Raw genomic sequence first — 19563 nt, 5'->3', positions numbered from 1 at the left:
TCGTATTACTATCCACAATGACATATTCTCTGAGATGAATAGAAACTGACTTCTGACTGTATCATTCAAGTTTAATTCATATTAACAGCAGAATATACAGGATGACTACTCTTGTTCCCCGATATGAACATTTTTGTGGAATGCAAAATGAAAACAATGGGGATAAAGTTGAGTGGTTGGCATTAAGCTGATGTTTAAACTAATTTGTTTTATTCTGTGTTTCTAAAGAAAGTATTTGTTCTTCACCCTGGATATAAGTTGAGCTATGAGCTTGTACAAATAATTGTGTGATTCAGTAAGAGATGTGCTACTACATCTCACCTCTTATTAGGATTGCAAGTATACCTGGAAGTTGTATAAACATCCTGGAGGCTCAGACTAAATCTGTGGTTCCAGATTTTACCTCATCTGTGAAGACATGTTAGGATGGAGTTGTAGGGTGAGTGGCAACCCTAAATTGCAACCTTATGTTTCCTTTCTGTAGAAATCTGAGTTTTCTGCATCTTATTTGTTTGTTTTATTACAAGGAGGCTGCTGAGAGATCAACTAGGATGGGGAAGAAGAGGTGGTACTAATGCCCCCTACTCTGCAGGAATTCCATATCCAGGTTCATCTGCCTTTTCTTAGATGCTGTAGGAGCAGAAAGCAACCTTGCCCAAGAACATTAAGGAAAGGGTACTGGGAAGTTAAAAGAAGTTAAAGTTTGTCATATGTATTGAAAACTCTGTGCCAAGAGATAATTAACAATATGGTTGTTAATAAGAAAAACTAATGAAAGTGTTGGCCATATGCTACTTCTCTATCATTAATTAGGATAATTAACTTCTTTAAATTACATTAGTACTAGCAGTATCTCCAGTCACTGGCAGATCATTTAAAATAGACTGCACAGTTGGCTGTGATCCATGTACATTTCCATTGAGAATTTGCATTTGCTAGTGGAGAAAAAAGAGATGCAAAGCAAGTCTGAAATCTTTGATCATCATTTTTAGCATTTATACAGTACTGGTTCATAGTACTATATTCCCGCATGCACAGCAACTTAATTTCTTGGAGCTTGTTTGTGTACCAATACAAACTGTTATTTCCCTATCTCAACTAGGTTGCGTATGTACAAAACAGTTTATTCCAGGTACCTTTTGGTCTCTGTTGCATCATGGATAATATTGATAGGAGTACAACAGGACCTTATCCTTACCCCAGCCTCTTCATATTGAGGATCCTTCAATCCAGTCTACTTACACACAGTATATTTCCCAGATGTTTTTCATGTACAAGCATGCAAGGCATCAGAGAACAGAGAGAGAGTGACCACCAGTTCCATTAAAGAAGCAAGCAAGACAAGTGGGATGGAGAAGGTGTTTAAAGATGATCACTGAGGAGGGTGGGGGTACATGGAAAGACCTCTTGCATCATTTTTCAAACCAGAGCTATAATGAAGTAAATAATGTGGTTTGGGATCTCCTCCCGCACTACTTTTCCACTTGAGAGACCAACTATTAAAACCATTTTATAGTAAGGAAATCAACTTGTTCTGCTTTTCTTGCATATATTTTCATGTAGCATGTTGTTGAATCTTCTGTGGCTAATAAAAACCAAGACAGTTATAAGTTACAAGTTGTTAACTTTTTACATGCATTTCATTTTCCCAGTCTGTATACCACCATGTAATGTTCCATGAGAACATTATGGAACCAGTTGCCTTTTGAGACCTGCCAGGTTCAAGACTTTGATCTTTTCAAGGAAGCTTTTTAGACCCATTTGTTTAGACAACCTTCATATTATTGATAGATGTATTTTGGTTTTATAGGCTGCTATATTTATTTTGTTTTGTGCTAATTGTCATTTTCGGATGGTTTTATTGGAGTTTCAAAATGTAGCTTAGTTTCACCTAGTACTCTGTATGGAAAAGTGGCTATACATTTCCTAATTAATAAACGTAAAATGGGAAGAAGCTGTTAGTCTTCCATAAAGCAGGGATCTGAATGCTCCAATTTAGCCTTAGCGGATGCATTTAAAACAAAATAATTACTTTTTCTTCTAGGCCCTCAATTATTTTCTTCTTGAACTGTACTCTGAATGGGCAGCCTGCCAAGAAAACCATCCATGTCGACCAAATTAATATTGCAAACATGGTAGAACCTACGTATATTGAATTAAACTATACATGGACTAAATAATATAGGAATAGCTCTCTAATGATCAACTTTTGAGATTGTTTCTGTAACTATTATCTAGGAGATTAGATACACTGTTTCTCTTTCATGCATATAGTTTCAGATTCATTCCAAACAGTCTCAAAGCTGGTCTTGAGCAACTAAAATCAACTCAGCAACACAGCTGCCAGAGACCATTGCAAACAGGCCGGCTGTGACATTTGCAGGGCCAGCTTTCTGCTTTTCAGTGCAGAATTTTTCCTGGATATAGGAAAACAAGCTTTCAAGCTTAAAATTGCAAATATGGATAGTTCCGCCATGACTATCTGCTGCTTTTTTCTGCTGCTACAATGGGACTTCTTCATAAACTAGGTCTAGCGTGAGATACTGTGCATGTGAATTTCTTGATTCCCAAATCAAGAAATCACACAAAAGTGTGGTGATGGCCATCAATTTAGATGGCTTTAAAAAGGGATTGGACAAATTTGTGGAGATATCCGTGGCTACTAGTCCTGATAGCAACATGCTGCCTCCAGTATCAGAGGCAGTATGTCAATGTACACCAGTTGCTAGGGATCAGAAGTGGGAGGGTACTCTTGCTTCTGTGTTACCCAAGAGTAGCTGATTAGCCACTCTGTGAACAGAATCTTAGACTAGGCAGACCCTTAGCTTAGCTCAGCAGGGCCAGGGAGATTGCTGCCCCATGTCATTGGGGGTCTCCATCCACTGCAGCTTTACTTTTGTAAAGTGTCCATTTGAAAATATCTTTGTAAAGGGCCCCTCCTGAAGCTCAGCTCAGCCAAGACTCATTAGGCACTGTTTTTGTTGCCCGTCAATAGAGAGACACAGTCATACAACCTTCACACTATGCCTGCACTGTAAAGCTTCTGTGGTTCAGACATCCCATTCTCCCTGTTGTATCTTTCATATTCAGCAGACTGCAGCCATTCTGAACGTCTGTGCAGAACATCTGTACAGTGATTCATAAGCACTGCAAAAAGTATTCACTAATTAATCCCAAAAAATGGTTGAAGGAGGGGTCAGGCAGCGTATCAGCCCCATCTACAATGTTGCCTGTGGAGTGCATTTTTCCCCAAAGAAGCCCCACTGCACAGTCAACTGCTTGAGCTGGGGTACCACATAACGCGGATAGCCTCACATTCAGGTGCCATGCTGACTAAGCGTCTGTGATGTTAGTGTCAGTACATCGAATGAAGTTTTAGTTGCCTTTTAATTCCAAAATACCATGCCGAGCTCAGTCGTAATTAGGATTAGAGTTATATTTAGCCAGAGAAAAGGAGAATGAATTCAAAGAAAACCGAGTTAGGTAGAAGATGCAGTATAGTTGGTAGAATTAGATAACCCCATTAAACTCAAGTGAACAGAAGTAGTAATCTGTTCAGGAGCAATCAACAGTGCAAAGTGTTAAATAGTTACCTGCTTTTATCATAGCAAATGTATTTTACTGTATATTTTACATAGCTATGTATCATATCTAGCTACCCTGTACTTTTTCCCTAAGTATCTGCTATATGTAATTTGCTACAGTAAGGTTCATAGCCAGTTCCAAATTCATTTCATTAACTAGCCCCTTAAGATGATATAACAAGACTATTTTGGGATTTTCAGGAAATAAAGAACCCCCAAAAGTTGAATGCTTTAAAACACTTTATTTCAGATAAATAAGATAGTCAAACTACATATATTGTGGGATGTAGTCTTCTTTTCTTGAAAGGGTAAGCATCCTTCTCCTCATACCAGACTTCTGCTGCAACATTTTCCATTCTGCAAACTTCACTCAGGGTCACAGCTGGCCTTCCTTACGAAATGGGGCTGCCATGTTTCCAGGTGGAGCTTCAACAAAATGAATGCAGCATCAGTCAGTTCCTTAAAAGGAACACAAACTTATATAATTCTGTTGCCAAACATCTGTTCATATTATAGTGTTCATGGATTGTTAGCATCTGAAACACACATTGAGTAAGAACTCTTGTCTTTATGTTCAGAAGCTTCTAGCAATTTAAAATTAATATCTTCATTAAATAAATTAATAATCTGAATAAATAAATACATCCGGATGTTAAAAATTATAGAAATTCTCATATAAAAAATTCTGAAACAAACAACATAATTTAAGGAGCAGTCCTGTGGCCCCTGCACATCTTCTTGAGATTCCCCCCACCAAGGTTGGAGACAGTGCTTTGACATCAGAAGGAGAAGCTGGACACCTGAGCCCCTCCCCTTCATAGACATTATAGAAAGAACTATTCCAGCAGTCCTTCTCAATCAGAAAAGCTCTGAGAAGGGGAAAAGAAGGCAATTTGAAAGGTAGGAAGGAAGGAAGGCTGAAAAGACCGGGCTATGAGCTACCCTAAGATCTCTCCTTCCCTCCTCTTCTGACATACTGTCAGTAGATGATGACCGATGCTCAGGATCACTGTGATTCATTCTCCCTTTTCCTCCTCACAATGCTCCAGCTGATTCTGGCATGTATCTTGGGTCCATTTGTGGTGGAATCTGCATCTTACATTCCCTTGCTAAATCAGCAACCTTTTTACTATCAGATGTGTTTTGCCTTTGAGGCTTCCATTGGAAAGTTTTCTGACCCCACTCCCTGCACCCCAATATCAACTCATGTCTGCTGGCTCCTGCTTATATTTCTAATAAAACCTGTATGCTTGTATTTTTAATAATATGAACAGCCAAAAACCTAGTGTCTTCCTCTGGAAGACACTATTAAGCATTGCTTGTGTGAGGGGCACTAATGGAGTGGGTTGCCTTTTCTAAATGGGAAATGTGAGGAACTAGGTTACTGTTTTGTGGGGCAGGAGAGCAAATATAAATGAAGGTTCTGAGAGATTATTAAGGGGTCTTCTTTTATAGGGAAGGGATGCTTATAAGGTCAGAGGAAGGCTGCATTATCTTAGCAAAATAACAGGCTGATGAAAAGGCATTTCTGCAATTTTGAGTTCTTAAAATTGTGTTTGGCACACACATAGGTAAAGATATAAGTACAGCTGAATGGATATATCGAGGTTCCTCCCAAGTCACTGATGCAGATGCTGCATCCAAGGGAAGTTTGTGGGGCTTGTTCAGCTGCCCATCAGTGATAAAGGTGTCATTTTCAGCCCCTGACCCTGGTAGCTCAGGGTTGTTCTGAAGGAGCACATCCCTTCTTAACTCATGGATGTTGTGCAGGATACAGGAGGTGACAATCAGACTCGATTCAAGGTCTTCCTTCACATGCAGAAGTGTGTGCATGAAAAACATACCTTTAAGTGGCAACAAGTATGTATGGTGGTAGTTAAAGTATTTCTGTTTGGCCATCCTCAAAGCTCAGTACAGTGCTGTGATGAGCCACGGTTGGCTGGTCTCCAAGAATGAGTGGGCACGTGCAGAGGCTGTTCATGGGAGCTAAGTGAGAGGACTGGTGAGGAATCTGTCTGGGCAGCTTTTCAGTTCATGTTCCTGAAGATAGCTCTGCCATGGCTTCTTCTTGAAGCTCTGCACAAACACCCATAAATCTTCTGCCAGAGTTCACATGGACCATGTTGAAGGACCATTTCGTAAAAGCATTTATGGTTGTTGAATTCATCACTCAATCCTAGAGAAGTTGAATTGTCCATGTCTGAGGAACCCAGGAGTCCTGCTGAAGCTCCTTCATGGAAACCTTCCATGTTCTTTCTTTTGTTCTCGACCTCTGTAAGGTCAGAAAGTACAGCTTGTTCAAAACACCCACTGTCTCTCTGAAGATGGTGCATGCAATAAATTTTTCTACTCTGAAGGCAGTACTGAAGAGGAGGTGCCCAATGTTGAAAGCAAGTTTGTTCAAGGCCAACTTCGGCTTTAAAAAAAAACCTGATGTAGATTTTCACAATACCATGTCTGAACAATGTATTATAGGCATTTTGTAATGCTATGATTCAAAAGTGGACCAGGCCGTGTGGAAAGTGCCACGAAATCAGGTCTCATTTATGTCCAGTCCATGCAAGGGGACACTGATGGATGGCACACTGGTCTGTGGTCAGCACCATTGCAGGGGCAGTGCCTCTAGTGTCACAGTTTCCTTTCAGGGATGACATCTCACGCAACCTGCTGCACCTTCTCACCCAGCTTGAAAAGGTGCCACTTGAATCCCTGCTTGGTTCCTTGCCTGCACCTGGAACAGTACTTACAAATCAACAGAGCCCGTGCAGGTATTATGCACTGGCACATGAGGATCTTCTGCTGATTATCACACCAGTCAGTAAGGACATTTAGTGCAGGTCAACTGCAGCAATAATAAGAGCTTGTCTGGCCATAATTCCCTTCAAAGAACAAAATAGTGGCGGAAACAGCCATGACTCCTGCTGATTCATCTGCTGAGCAAGAATGAGCTAGCAAAAGGAGGGGCAGAGTATGGGAAATCAGCTGTTTGGCTTTATATTAGTTATTTTGGTCCTTTATGGGAGTGGAGGGCAGGAAAGCTTGATCCCATTAGTATTGCAAGTTACTGCAGCCTGAAAACCACATTCTTCCGTTTCTCAGGCCTACGGTCTGCAGCAAGCAGGTCTTTGTTCATAGACCAGCCATGGTGTTCTGCTGCAGGTAACTGTGGAGAAGTAGGTACTTTGTCTCAAAAAGTTGAGCTACTGTTGTGCTAAGAATGCGATTACCTAGCATGGGTGGGGGAGGCCACTGAACAAATGGGGCCGAGAAATGGAAAAACAGGAACAAGTGTGGCCAGGGCCCCTGTGTATGGATTCTGGTTCCTATGTTGAGGTTTTAAATTGTACTGTATTTTGACTGTGTTTTTATGTTGTAAACCTTTCAGAAAGGTCATAAGCTGTGACTGATATATCAAACTTGTTAAATAAAATAAAATAAATAAAATCATCACAGTTCAAGCTCCACCTCAATGGAATGCTTAAGAGCACAGTAATATTTTGCTGTTTCAATTTTCCTTGAAAATATACCTGGCAAAGGAGCTCTGTGTTAATTTTTATTAGGAAGCAAACTGGAAGGGAAGAAATGCAGCTTTACATACTGGGGTAATGAAGACTGTGTGGGGCAGTGTAGCAGGAATAAAGGAATTATTGTATGCCAGCAGCTTTTACACTCATCCTCTCTTCTCCAAGCCTGCACTGAAGAACATGGTTGGCAACAGCTGCTCTGCACATATTGCTGAGGTACTGAGCCCCCCTCCTCCACCTCTGCCAGTGCCACAGGTAGTTGCTCTGTGGTGCTGGACAGCCAGTGGCTCCACTGTAGGGGCCATTGGAAAGCAGGTGAGCAGGGGTCATGTTTACATTCAGTTCGTTTTAAGACTACCAGAGGGAATTCAAATAGGCAGATGCATCAAAAGAGATCTGACAGAATTTGAAAAGTTGACTTTACAGCAGAAAGATCACTTATTAGGATGAATTGACAAGCAATTATTGTAATATGGTGCAGAAACTGAATAAGCTAAAACATGTATGGATGCAGAAATTTAATGAGCCAGTGTGGTGTAGTGGTTAAGAGCATGGGACTGGGACTCAGACGATCTGGGTTCGAGTCCCCGCTCAGCCATGGAGCCAACTGGGTGACTTTGGGCCAGTCACAGACTCTCAGCCCAGCCAACCTCACAGGGTTGTTGTTGTGGGGATAAGATGGAGGAGGAGACGTAAGCTGCCTTGAGCCCTTTGTAGGAAAAAGGCAGGATATAAATTGAAAAATAAAAATAAATAAATAAATCTATCCTTCCATCAATAGGAAACTTTATGGGTTAAGCATTAAGAGAAAGTTGGTATAAGATGTTCTTTCAATGTATCTTACTCCATATTGAGAAAATGGAGGAGAATTCTAAAGGAAACTGTTGAAAATTCAAGGAAGTGAATGGAACTTTTTACCATTTGTGGTGGGCATATAAAAAGGGTTTTTTAAAATTAAATACAGTGAAAATACAAAAAAAATCTTCCTATGAATGCTAAGAATATGCTATTGAGTGTCATGCCAGAAATTCTTCCAAGAAACATGGAGGAGGGAAACCAGGAGAGTTTCAGGGGACGTAAATACTGTTGTGGCATGTAAGTATATGGCCGTTACAGAGTTTGACCTTGTTGGCCTTGCACTGCTATTTGCAAGGCTGCTGCTGTTTGCTGTGGTGGCACTTTGCTTTGGAGACCTTGTCCAAGCCTACCTTGTAAAGCGACATTTGCACTGCTGTTCAGTTCGACCAGTTAGTGATTTGAGGCTCAGTGCCATTCTTCTATTTAATTCCCTTGAAGAGGCAATGGATGAACACTTCTGCCATTTCAATGGTACTCATCAAGCCTTCCAAATTGCTTCGGGTCAGTTTTACACTTGTTATACATACTGATTAATAACAGCTTCTCCTCTGCTTGTTCTCTGGGTTCTTCTGCTGCTTGTCATGCTGCACTTACTCAGCCATAGCCGTGTCTCCAACCCCAGCTTCCTCTTTGGGAAAGTCAGGAAAGGAACGTTCATTGGCTCTGTGAAGAGCCATACGAAACTGAGGGCTGGGAGCTGTGAGTGTGCTCCTGCCTCCACCTGAAACAGTTTGAGAAGTGTCTTCTCAAGTTCACTTCCAGATCTTCTAGTGGCTCTCTGATACTGATAAATGACTGCATCACAGGCATTTCTAGTCCGCTAGTACTGTAGTACTGTGTTGCAGTTGCTGCTGCCTTTTCTTTGAAGATAAATGCCTGGAGTATTGCAGGTTGGAGAGCTTTGATGTTTGAAGCGCAGATCTCTACACCTTTCATTTTGTTGTTGAGCTCTGATTGCATTTTCCTTGAGAAAGGACCCCAGACCACCTCCTGTATGGCTGTATTCAAACACTTTTCTGCAGAGCATCTCTGCATTCATATCATGCATTTACCAGCCTGTTTTCTTTTCTTGCTGCAGAAGGAAAATAGATTGAGAAGCTTGTACTGGAAGAATACATTGTAGGCAAGTGTATTCTTGAAGGAGGATTGACTCTTTGCTGCAGAAGCAGGGAAGAACTACCTGGATGTGATGACAGTGGAATAATTTTGGAAGTTTCCAAGGATCTGAAGCTCTGGAAGAACTTGCATATAGGACCCTGCAGGGGCTGGGCATGCTGGTGATGATTTTATGTGTAGTAGAGGGATCAGGCTGTCTTTACCTGCCTGTAGTCTGAAAGAACAAGTCACAGGTTGGAGACTTGGCAGTTCATTATGGGCCAGTGCCTGATTAGCCACCTGGCATTCAGGGGAATTCTTCTTGAAGCGGAAGAACCAGGCATCATATCCCTCAGACTCGGCAGAATAGTAGCAGAGCGGCAAGATGCAGGGCTTGACCACTTGTGATTTCCTTAAACTTTTTCTTCAGCCTGTACATCTTCTTCCTGCACTCCATGGGGTTAGAGGGTGCAGTAGTGGCCCTCTGTACTAACATCTGCACAGAAAGACAGGGGAGAAGATTATTGTGCCTGGTGCTTTGCAGTTCCTGGGCCTGTAGAATGATCCATGAATGCCACGTAAACACAGCCACTGTTGCCCAGCGCTTCCATCAAGGAATCCAGGCAGCTTGGACACATGGATTCATTGGGACTTGAATCCCAATGCTTCCTAGGTGTTCAGTGGCACTGGCCTTAAGAATTCAGCTCTGCCAAAAGTTGTTTTCATTTGTTTTTATGTCCTGACTTTCTGCCAAAAGGTAGTCAATAATAAAATCCAGATTAAAAACAAAACCTGAATTGCAACATGCAATTAAAACAAAATTAAAAGGACAACAAAAAACAACATTAATTACCCTGCCCCCCAGCAACAGAGTAGACCATATGCCAACAGCCTTTCTAAATAAAAATATATTTGCCATCATAAGAACAACAGAAAGGGATCCAACCGAGCCTTTGCAAGCAGAGAATTCCAGACCTTGGGAGTAGCACCATGAGGACCCTCTCAGGTCTGCAGCGAAAGAGGGGCCTTCCATCAAGCTCTTAACATCAGGTCAGGCTTTCATGGGAGAATGGTCTTACAAATGTAGTAGGAGTAGAGTAGTTACCACTGAATAAAATTACAGCAGCATTGGCAAATCCTTAGCTGCCTGCACTCCTAGTATCTCCTTTATCAAATAGAAATAACATGCATGACCTGCTAGGCTGCACTTTGGTGCACACTGATGTAGAAGTAACCCTACTGAACACAGTAGAACTTATTCTGAGTAAGCATGCGTGAGATTTCTGGAGAAACATTTTCACCTATATGGCAGAATTTAAACTAAACAAATACAAAGTGACAGTAAATTATCTTGATGATCATGGCCAGTTGAAGTTTACTCAGTGGTGATGATTTGATGACTACTTTGATGTCTGAAAGCAATGCCTCTGGAAATGGTTGTCCTTCTTCAAAGGGCCTGGCTTTCTTATGTTCTATCAACTGCAAATGTGGCTGAGTCTGAGCTTGTGTTATTGCTTTCCTAGACTTCCTTCTGTGCACCTTTTCCTCTGAGTTTTCTCCTGAATAATATGCAATGGTTACAATCTGCCCTACTTGAAAGGAAAAGACCCGTCAGAACAGTCTTGCCCTATCTGGGAAGGGGAAGCATCTGCTGGACCCCAGCAGCGAATGGACCCAGACTGGCTCTGCCTTTGAGGAAGAGAGACAGCTGCTTCAGACAGCTTATTTTGCATGCCACAAAGGACAGCAAATGGTTATTTCTTTGTTACTATTGCATTTTTATATCCAGGGAGTGGGAGAAGTGTTTGTGTGGATTTTGTGCCTCAGGTGTCAAAATAACTAATCTTGTGTGGGATACTATCTAGCTTAATTTTGCAAGGGTAGAGGAGAGAACCATTTGCTGCTCTGTTTCAGGCAGCAAAATGCCTTGGACCAGCCCTAAAAAGGGCAAGTGTAAGATGGGGCACATTTAAGTAGCAGAATACAGTGCCCAGGTATACCAACAATGGCTTCCACAAAGGGGTCCCCAGTGTGGAGTCCATGGGCATCCCAAATATCATTTATTTATTTTCCTATTTAAACTGTATACATGCAATTTAATTGCACAGAGCTTTGAAGTACTTAGGTATGGGCTTCAGCGAAAGCAGACCGAACACCAGCATCTATGTTCCACCTGTTCAAATACTGAAAGCATCACGAGGCCTTCAGTACAGTGTCTCCTAGAAGGCAAGAGTTTAAGCATTTTAAAGCTACTTGAAATTAGAGCTGAAGAAAATCAGGAAGAGCCAGAACCACTATGTGAAAATGATGCATAATTTATTGAATACAAAATGAGAATATGGATGCAGATTATCAGTAAACAGGCAATGATAAGTTTATACATGTCCTTCCAGTCACTGGCCTCAATGTAAGACAGACAATGCCCTGGAGCTTGGACACCTATGCGTTCCTCAGCCCAAGCCAAAAGCCAAACCACATGCTAACAAGATACAGATTTTATACAATTCTTCTCTCCCCCTGTTTCTGAAGTTCCCAGTCATCCACAAGCTGACTCCACTTCCTAGGAGACAAGTAGCAGGAGAAGCTGCTTTCATAAAGCAAGCAGTTACATTGCACACAGCAAGCTAAGCAATATAACTGGGTAAGTCTACTTCAAGGCAATTCTCTCAGGTGCACTGCCTGCTCGATACAAGCTGAGGCCATACATAAGGCCCTGGAATGGTCCCAAGAAACTTCTGGCTTCCAGACACTGTGAAAGTTCATTTCATTACCTGCTGAAGCTTAATAACCTACTCACCATTCTTCTGGTATAGCAGATCCTGTACAATCCCCTTGCTCTACTGTATCAATGTCTAGCGTGTAAACGCCTCAGTACAAAAACTGGGCCATCTATAAGTTGTGTAAAATTATTGTATATTCTTATTAGGCCTCTTTCATTAAGCAGCAACACTCAAACATGTTACCAAGGCCTACTCTTGATTAGGATTTGAGAGCTCCAGAGTGAAAACTACTCCCAAAGGATGCGCAGCAAATTCATGGCTCAGTCCTCGAAATGCATGCAATTTGCTCAGGAAAATAAGCCATTTTAGCCACAGACACTGGTCAAGTCCATGGCAATGGACAATGGAGTGGACTCTGAGCACTATATACTAAAGAAATTAATACATAGAAAACACCATTTCACATTCCTCCATTTGCATAAAGACCCTTGACTATTGGCCATGCTAACGGGTTTCTTAGAAATGAAGTTCAAAGCATCCTCTGCCTCTACCTGCCATAAAAACAGCCATCCCCACACACCATTTTTTTAGCAGACTTGGGTTCCTGCCAGCCTACCAGATAACCCACCAAGCAGCATAAACTAGTTCCCATCTGCCCACCAAAAATAACATGCTAGAATGAACTAAAAAGCTTTGGAATATACTGTATATATATACCACATATCCAAAGCAGAAGATAGGAGATAAGTTATTTGTGTTTCCTTTACATACCCAATGTTACAGAGTGCTGAAATGTGGGCAGACCTTGGCCTGAGAATTGTCAGCATTGTAAACAAACAGGCTAGAAACCATGTTATACATAATGTTTTGGTAGCCTCCTTTCTTGCTGCTTTAAGAATGCATTGCAATTGCTTGTAAAATGCTTCCTGTATTTATTTTGTTCCTAATGTATGATAGAAATATTCAGCTAAAGTCAAGTTCTGTTGAGGGCAGTGGGACTTAAATTATTCATGACTAACTTGTTTCTGTGGGATAAAGCCACAACACACTTTAGTTGAATTCTAAGAAATCTTGGTTTGGGAGTTTATGGTATTGGTGTGGTTTCATTCTGGATAACAGTTATGTAACATTTAAACTGATTATTGCATTGCACTCTGGGTGACACACCCCTTGGTCTTTAATAATAAACAGAATCCATAAATTTAATAACACAGTAGCCCTTAATAACTTTGTAAACCAATAAGAGACAGAGAACAGAAGAAAACAAATTCTAATATCCTAAAATTAAGTTATTTAATTTTCCACTGAAACTGAGTTTTGGCCTGAACAAATAAGGAGCAGAATGAAATTGCCAAAATACCACAAAAGTGTCTGCTGTTGTCTGGCCCAACCAGAAGCAGGAAATACTTGTGAGATCCTGTCTCCTGAGATTGTCAGCCAGCTCTGAGGCTTGTCTGTTGCTCGTTATTAGAGTGAGGAATGTAGCCGAATGCAGCATCTCTGAAATGTAAAGAGAAGTAGATTATCTTTTTTCTATTTTTAAGGAAATAGTCCTTAGATTTTTGCTTTTCCCTGTAGCGTGTCTCACAGCTTGCCTGTGCTGAGCCATCTGGCTTTGTTTATTAAGCTTGCTGCTGCTTGTCCTGTGGGCATTTCAGCCCCAGGGTGCCTTGATCTTCTCTGCTCACTTCTTTTGGTAGCTGCTCTAATCTGGATGCAATGTTCAATAAACACTTTTGGACAATAGTGGGGGTTGAAAGCCTATTTTTGCTTTGAGAAAAATTAGATTAATGGAACAATTTTAAATGTGTACCAGAAGTATGAAACAGTGACACTGTTATGTGTGCTTGTATGTATTATAGATATAGAGAGCAGCTTTATGAGCACTTTCACAGCAGTCACTAGGCCTAGAGACTTACTGGAATTTACCCTTTGGGAGATGGGCGCTGGACAAGCATATGTGAGCATTCTAGCCATAGGCACAGGCACTGGACCAGAGCAGCTGTGCCAAAATTGGTACCAGCCGCCACCATGAGTAGAATAAACCCAGTCTCTTCAGTCTCCAAGAACTGTTAGTCCTTGGGAATCACTGGTCGAGGATCCCACTGACGTCTCTTGTGTCGATCTTCTTTGCAGTCTTGTTGTCTCCTTAAGGGAACATAGCTAGGTTACAGGTTTTAAACACATTTGCCTACAACATGATCATTCAATTAGGATTTTGCATGACCAATAATGTGGTGTGCCCCTGTGTGATCCTTCTGCACGTTACTTCTAAAGCACAGTCTGGGTTTTGCTGAAAACAGGATTGAAGCTTTAGTAGGGCAAAAGACCATCTAGATAAAATGCATGGCATGAGATTCAGCCACAGCAGAGATTACTGCTGCTGTGCCTTGCACTTTGCACTGTATTCTCCTAAGCCTCTGAGTTCAGAGGTGTATGAGCATCTGCCATAGGGGTAATAGGATTGCGTCCTCCAATTACTTTAGCACCAAAAAGTAATAACTCATCGCACTTTACAGTTGGGGTTATATGTCAAAAACTAAGACTCTGAAATAGTCTCTGTAATAGTTTATGAGAGGTGCATGGTGCATCTTTATATATTTATTACATTATCCCAGCTTTCCACAAAAATGACTCCATGCAGCTAACAATAATAAAATACTGACAAAAAACAACCTTTTAACTAAAGGCTACCATACAGACAAATAAAAGCACAACTATAGAAAGAATAAACAGTGCCCAATAAAGTCCTTCACTAGCAAACCAGCCTAAATGTTAATGCCTCCCTGGATTTAAAAAAAATACTTGCAAGCCAACAGGACAACAAAGGAGGAGCTATCCTAACTCTCAAGATCTTGGATGCTGTTACACAGCCCAATAAGCTGCAATGCACAGCACACCTTTGAATAAGTATTCTTTATTCAAAAATAAAAGAATTGGATGCATACATATCCTAAAGTACATGTAGGCTAGTGATTTATAGACATTGTAAAATGTCACTAGTCCTACTCCAACACTTTAAAGCCTATACCACACTGGCTGCCTGTCTTCTGACAGAGGGAGGCAGTCATGGAAGCTTCTTGCTGACCTCTCATAAATTGCTTATAGTCCATTTTAATTGCTTATAGTCAACCCATTAATGCAGTGGGGAGGGGCTGTGGCTCAGCAGTAGAGCACCTGATTTGCATACAGAAGTCCCAGGTTCACAATGACAAAACTGAAGCTGTCATACTTTGGGCACATCATGAGAAGGGAAAACTCCCTAGAGAAGACCATCCTGCTAGAGAAAGTTGAAGGCAGAAGAGAAAAAGGAAAGCCAAATATGAGGTGGGTTGACTCCATAAAGGAAGCCACACCCTTGAATTTACCAAAGTTGAGTATGCCATAAGTCCAAGATGACTTAATGGCACATAATAGCAAAAATAGCTTACAAGTCTAGGCATAAAGGGCCATATTTAAACCTGGCACCAAGTTTGGCCACAGTGGGGAAGCTGTTCCATAGATGAGGCAACAGTATCACTCTCCAAGCCTCCCTTGGAGTTGGCACTCGGAGGAAGGTCACAGAGGCAGAGTGTAGTGCCTGAGTAGATGGCAGTTGAGTGAGGCACTCTAATAGGTATTGTGATCCCCAGCCATGTAAGGCTTTATAGCCCAGAAGCACACAGCCAAAGCAATCTGGCCAGAACCACTCTAATATGTTTGGACTTACAGGTCCCAGTTATTAATCGGGCTGCAGCATTCTGCTCAAACTGTAGATTCTGAACTATCTTCAAGGGTAGCCCCATGTAGAGTACATTGCAGTAATCTAGTTCAGGGATTACCAGAACATAGATTACTGAATCAGGCTCTCCTTGTACAGATAGGGGTGTGGCTGGGCAACCAGCCAAAGCTGGTAGAAGGCACTGCAAGCCACTGAGGCCACCTAAACCTCAAGTGACAAAGAGGGATCAAGGAGAGCCACCAAGCTAAGCACCTGCTTCTTCAGGGAGAGTGCAACCCCGTGCAGAACAAGCTGAGCATCCTCCATCGAGTCATAAAGCTTTTAACACCAACTATCTAAGCTGGTGTGGTGTTACTTAATATTCATGTAGAGAACAAAGATAAATTTCTCTTCCATCATGTATTCATGAAGAGAGAGAAAGTTGTCAGTTTAGTTGGTATGAAAACCTCACAAAGGCCTTGGGAACAAATCAGTAGTTTTGTTGGGCAGACTAGGGATTTCAGAAAGATCCTGAAAGTAGGGAAGCTAAGAGGCAGAATGCCCAGGAAAATGAGGAAGCTAAGGGATCAGAGTAAGCAACAGATTGAGAAGGGGTTAGGTAAAGGAGAAAGGGACTCAAGGAGGTGAGCTGAGGTAATAAGGGTGAGAGATGCAGCTAAATTTTACATATTGGTTTGAATTAGCTAGGCAATTATTTGGCTGCAGGCCTCTAGTGTTAAAGACTGACTGAAGAAATTCATGTGGTTGAACTAAGCATGTAGAAGGTAAGTTTTCCTTCAGTGTTCTTGCCCATCCAGATTATCAAACAGCTTGTGAACTCCCATGTTGCATATTATACTTTAATTGAAGCATTTCAACATCTGTATACAAACATTCCTGGTTTTATACTTTAATTAGGTTTATTAGACTAAAAGTTACTATAGGAGAAAATGTTCTGTGCTTTCTAAGTTTCAACTTGCATGAAGTATGTTAGTTCCAGATGTTAAACTGATGTTTTTTCAGAAGCCTTGTTAAGATGCCAAACTATTTTGATTTTTTTAAGGATTTTCCAAACCCTAGTTGATTATCACAACATGTAAGAATCCAAACTCAGAGTTTGGTGGTGAAGTCATCTCAGCAGCTGCAAAAAATATGTGTGAAGTGACAGGTTCACAGAACTATCCTCTAATGCCCTTAAAAGGTTTTTAAAAAGTGAATAGATAGCATACTTCACTCCTGGTATTTAATCAACATGTCAGCCATTTTGGCAATATGCATTAAACTTCATTAATTGTGTAGTATTCAGTAGGAAAAAATCTGAATGGCTTAGAAAGGAACTGAAATTAACCATCCAAACTGCCATTGAATGTAAGTTCAAGGATCATATGAGGTTATGGTTATACGTATGTCTTATTCGAATTGTAATTGATCAATTAAAATACTGAATTTTGCCTGAGGACAGTGATCTTGTTTGGCCAGAGCATTGCTTCTTAACAACCGGAGTTATGAAACCAGGAACAAGAACTAGACCTATGTACTGCCCTGCCCTGCCCTCCTTCCGTCAAACATCAGCTGTGACGGAGAGATCCTGGCTTGTTTTGTTTTGTTTTTTAATTAGAGATTCAAGTAATATTCTCCAGCTGAAATGGAGAATTCTGCCATAATGTTGATTGATCAGGATATCAAGCCAAGAAGCAAGCACCATTTTTAAAGAAAGGGTCAAGGGTTGCAAACCACTAAAAGCCTTAAGAAGTGATGGATGAATACCGGGTGTTTCCTCAAAAGGCTTCCAGTGGCCTTTTCAGTCCTGCTACATTCAGACATGCAACCAGATAGTCAACAGGCTGAACAAGACACACACACTAGTTGGGCACATGATGTATTACTCTGTTTCAACTATAGTAATGATTTCTAGGGATTTCCGAGGGATGGCAGAGGACAGGAGAGCCTGGAGGAATGCTGCCCATGAGGTCGTGATGGTCAAACATGACTTTGCGACTAAACAAAAATAATGATTTCTAAGGTTGCAACTATGCATTAGCACCTGTGCGTTTCATGCAAATCTCTGTCCTTATATTCCCTCTGTTTTGGTAGCTTGTTTCCTTTAGTAGGATCACACTGAAATCACTTCTTTGCTATGTATCTACAAGAAAACAGAGAAACACGGGGTACAAGTGCAAGTATACCTGAGCATTTTAGCCCAGTGGAAAGGTCTGCTTGGATCTTTCTAAACTAATGCAAAATAGGAAAATCGAATTTGTATTGGGAAACCTGACAAATCCATATGTCACTGTTCTACAAACAATAATGTAATGTAATAAGTAACAAGGAGGTCCCAGTAGCATATGAAAAGTTCATGTTGTTTTGACTAGTCAATTTGATAAAAACGCAAAACTTAACATTTTTATAGATCAAACCAAGTCAAGGGTCCACCTAGTCTAGCAACCTGTTTCCAGCTGTGGCAGCCAGCTGCTCCTAAATAACTCTCAGACAAGGCCAGAAGGAAGCACTCTGCTTGGGCTTCCTGTCTCCTGTAAGTGATATTCAGAGGTACATTAGCTCAGAATACGGGAGTTTGATTTAGCTGTCATGATGAGGAACTGTTGATAGATCATTCCTCTCTGATTGATCTAATCCCCTTTTAAAGCCATCTAAGTCAGTATTCATTACCACACGTTGTAGCAGCAAATTCCATACGTTAGTTTTTGCTTCGTATAAAGAAATAGATTCAAGTAGCTCTTTTGCTTGGTCGTAATCTATTTACCTGTCAGTGCTAGCCCAAGACATTTTTATTCTTCCAGGCTTTTAGAACATCATGTTAACATGATTTTATTATCATTTCATTGATGAGAGCTTTTATGCTTGGCTGTTTTACATGATTCACTGGCTTTTACTGGTAATGGTATTTTTAACATCCTTTTATGATGGATTTGGATATTATGGGTTGTTCTTTGTTTGTTTGTTTGAGCTTGAATTTGTTTTTATTTTTACAGCACTTCCAAGAATGAGAATTTAAAAAGTTACCAACAAATTTAGTAAATTAAATAAAGAAAGAAAATCATTGGCTCAAGAAAGGGATAGACATTACTTGTTTTTTCCATACCATTCAAAATCTTATAAATGTATATCATATTTCCCCAGTTTTGTTGATTTTTGAAACTAAAACTTTTTATTCCAAAAAACCAGTGGGAGGAAATGCCTTTATAGGATTAAACAACATGTCACAAAATAGCAAGTTAGCTATTTGTGACATTTTGGTTCCTATTAATTACCCTATTTCATATTTAGGATTTTTTTCTTACATGCCAACACATCTACTTTTACATTTTGTGTAAAAAAAATCTAAATAGTTCAGTTTTGCTTTGAAGGCATGATGCTACAATCCCTTTATCATTCTGATTACCTTTCATTGTACCTTTTCCAGCTTTATAATACTTATTTTGAAATGGTGTCACCAAAAATATACTAAGAATTCAAAATACACCCATGCACCATCATTTTATATAGACATTACAATAGGGTCGTTTTAGTACATTTTATAATACTACTAGTTCTGAATTTTCCTTTTTCACCATCAGTGAACACTGAGCTGTTATTTCATTGTTACTTCAAAACAATTCATTCCTTTCTATGATAGGAGCTGTGAAAAGGAATATAAACAATTCTCTAATTCACATAGCAATGCTTTCCCTACAGAAGAGGAACCTGAAGTCATAGTCTTATAGGGAAAGTCCAGGTGAGCCAGACAGTACATGGAAACAACTATAATTACTTAAGTAACTTTTAAAAAGGAAGGAAAGTGCTTTAACAACAGGAATAATAGTTCCACTGGACAACATACTTCCCATATTGTGTCTCTGGGCAACTAGATTTAAAGGTGGTCTCTCTGGGGGAACCTGATTCACAGTATTTTTCCATATGTGCATGGTCATGGATAATTTCAGGCTGCTTACAAACAGGTAAAACATATTCTGTGGATTTTTCATTTCACTATCGTATTAGAGAAATCACCACAATATTCCTGTAATAGCTACTTCTCTTTCTCCAACAATTCAACTCACAAAAAGCTGTGAAAAGGTGAC

At 40.5% G+C, this 19563-nt stretch overlaps 1 protein-coding gene across 10 annotated transcripts in view; it reads left to right on the top strand.

The window, feature by feature from the left end:
- The window catches only part of DDAH1 (dimethylarginine dimethylaminohydrolase 1), a 156821-nt gene that overhangs the window by 85345 nt on the left and 51913 nt on the right, over positions 1–19563 (top strand). The gene's annotated exons all lie outside the window — the stretch shown is intronic.

This window comes from Varanus komodoensis, unplaced genomic scaffold (genome assembly GCF_004798865.1).
Source record: "Varanus komodoensis strain SLA01 unplaced genomic scaffold, ASM479886v1 scaffold24, whole genome shotgun sequence".
NCBI lineage: Eukaryota > Metazoa > Chordata > Lepidosauria > Squamata > Varanidae > Varanus > Varanus komodoensis.
The sequence above is the reverse complement of the archived record's forward strand: the minus strand, read 5'-3'. Positions and strand labels throughout refer to the sequence as shown.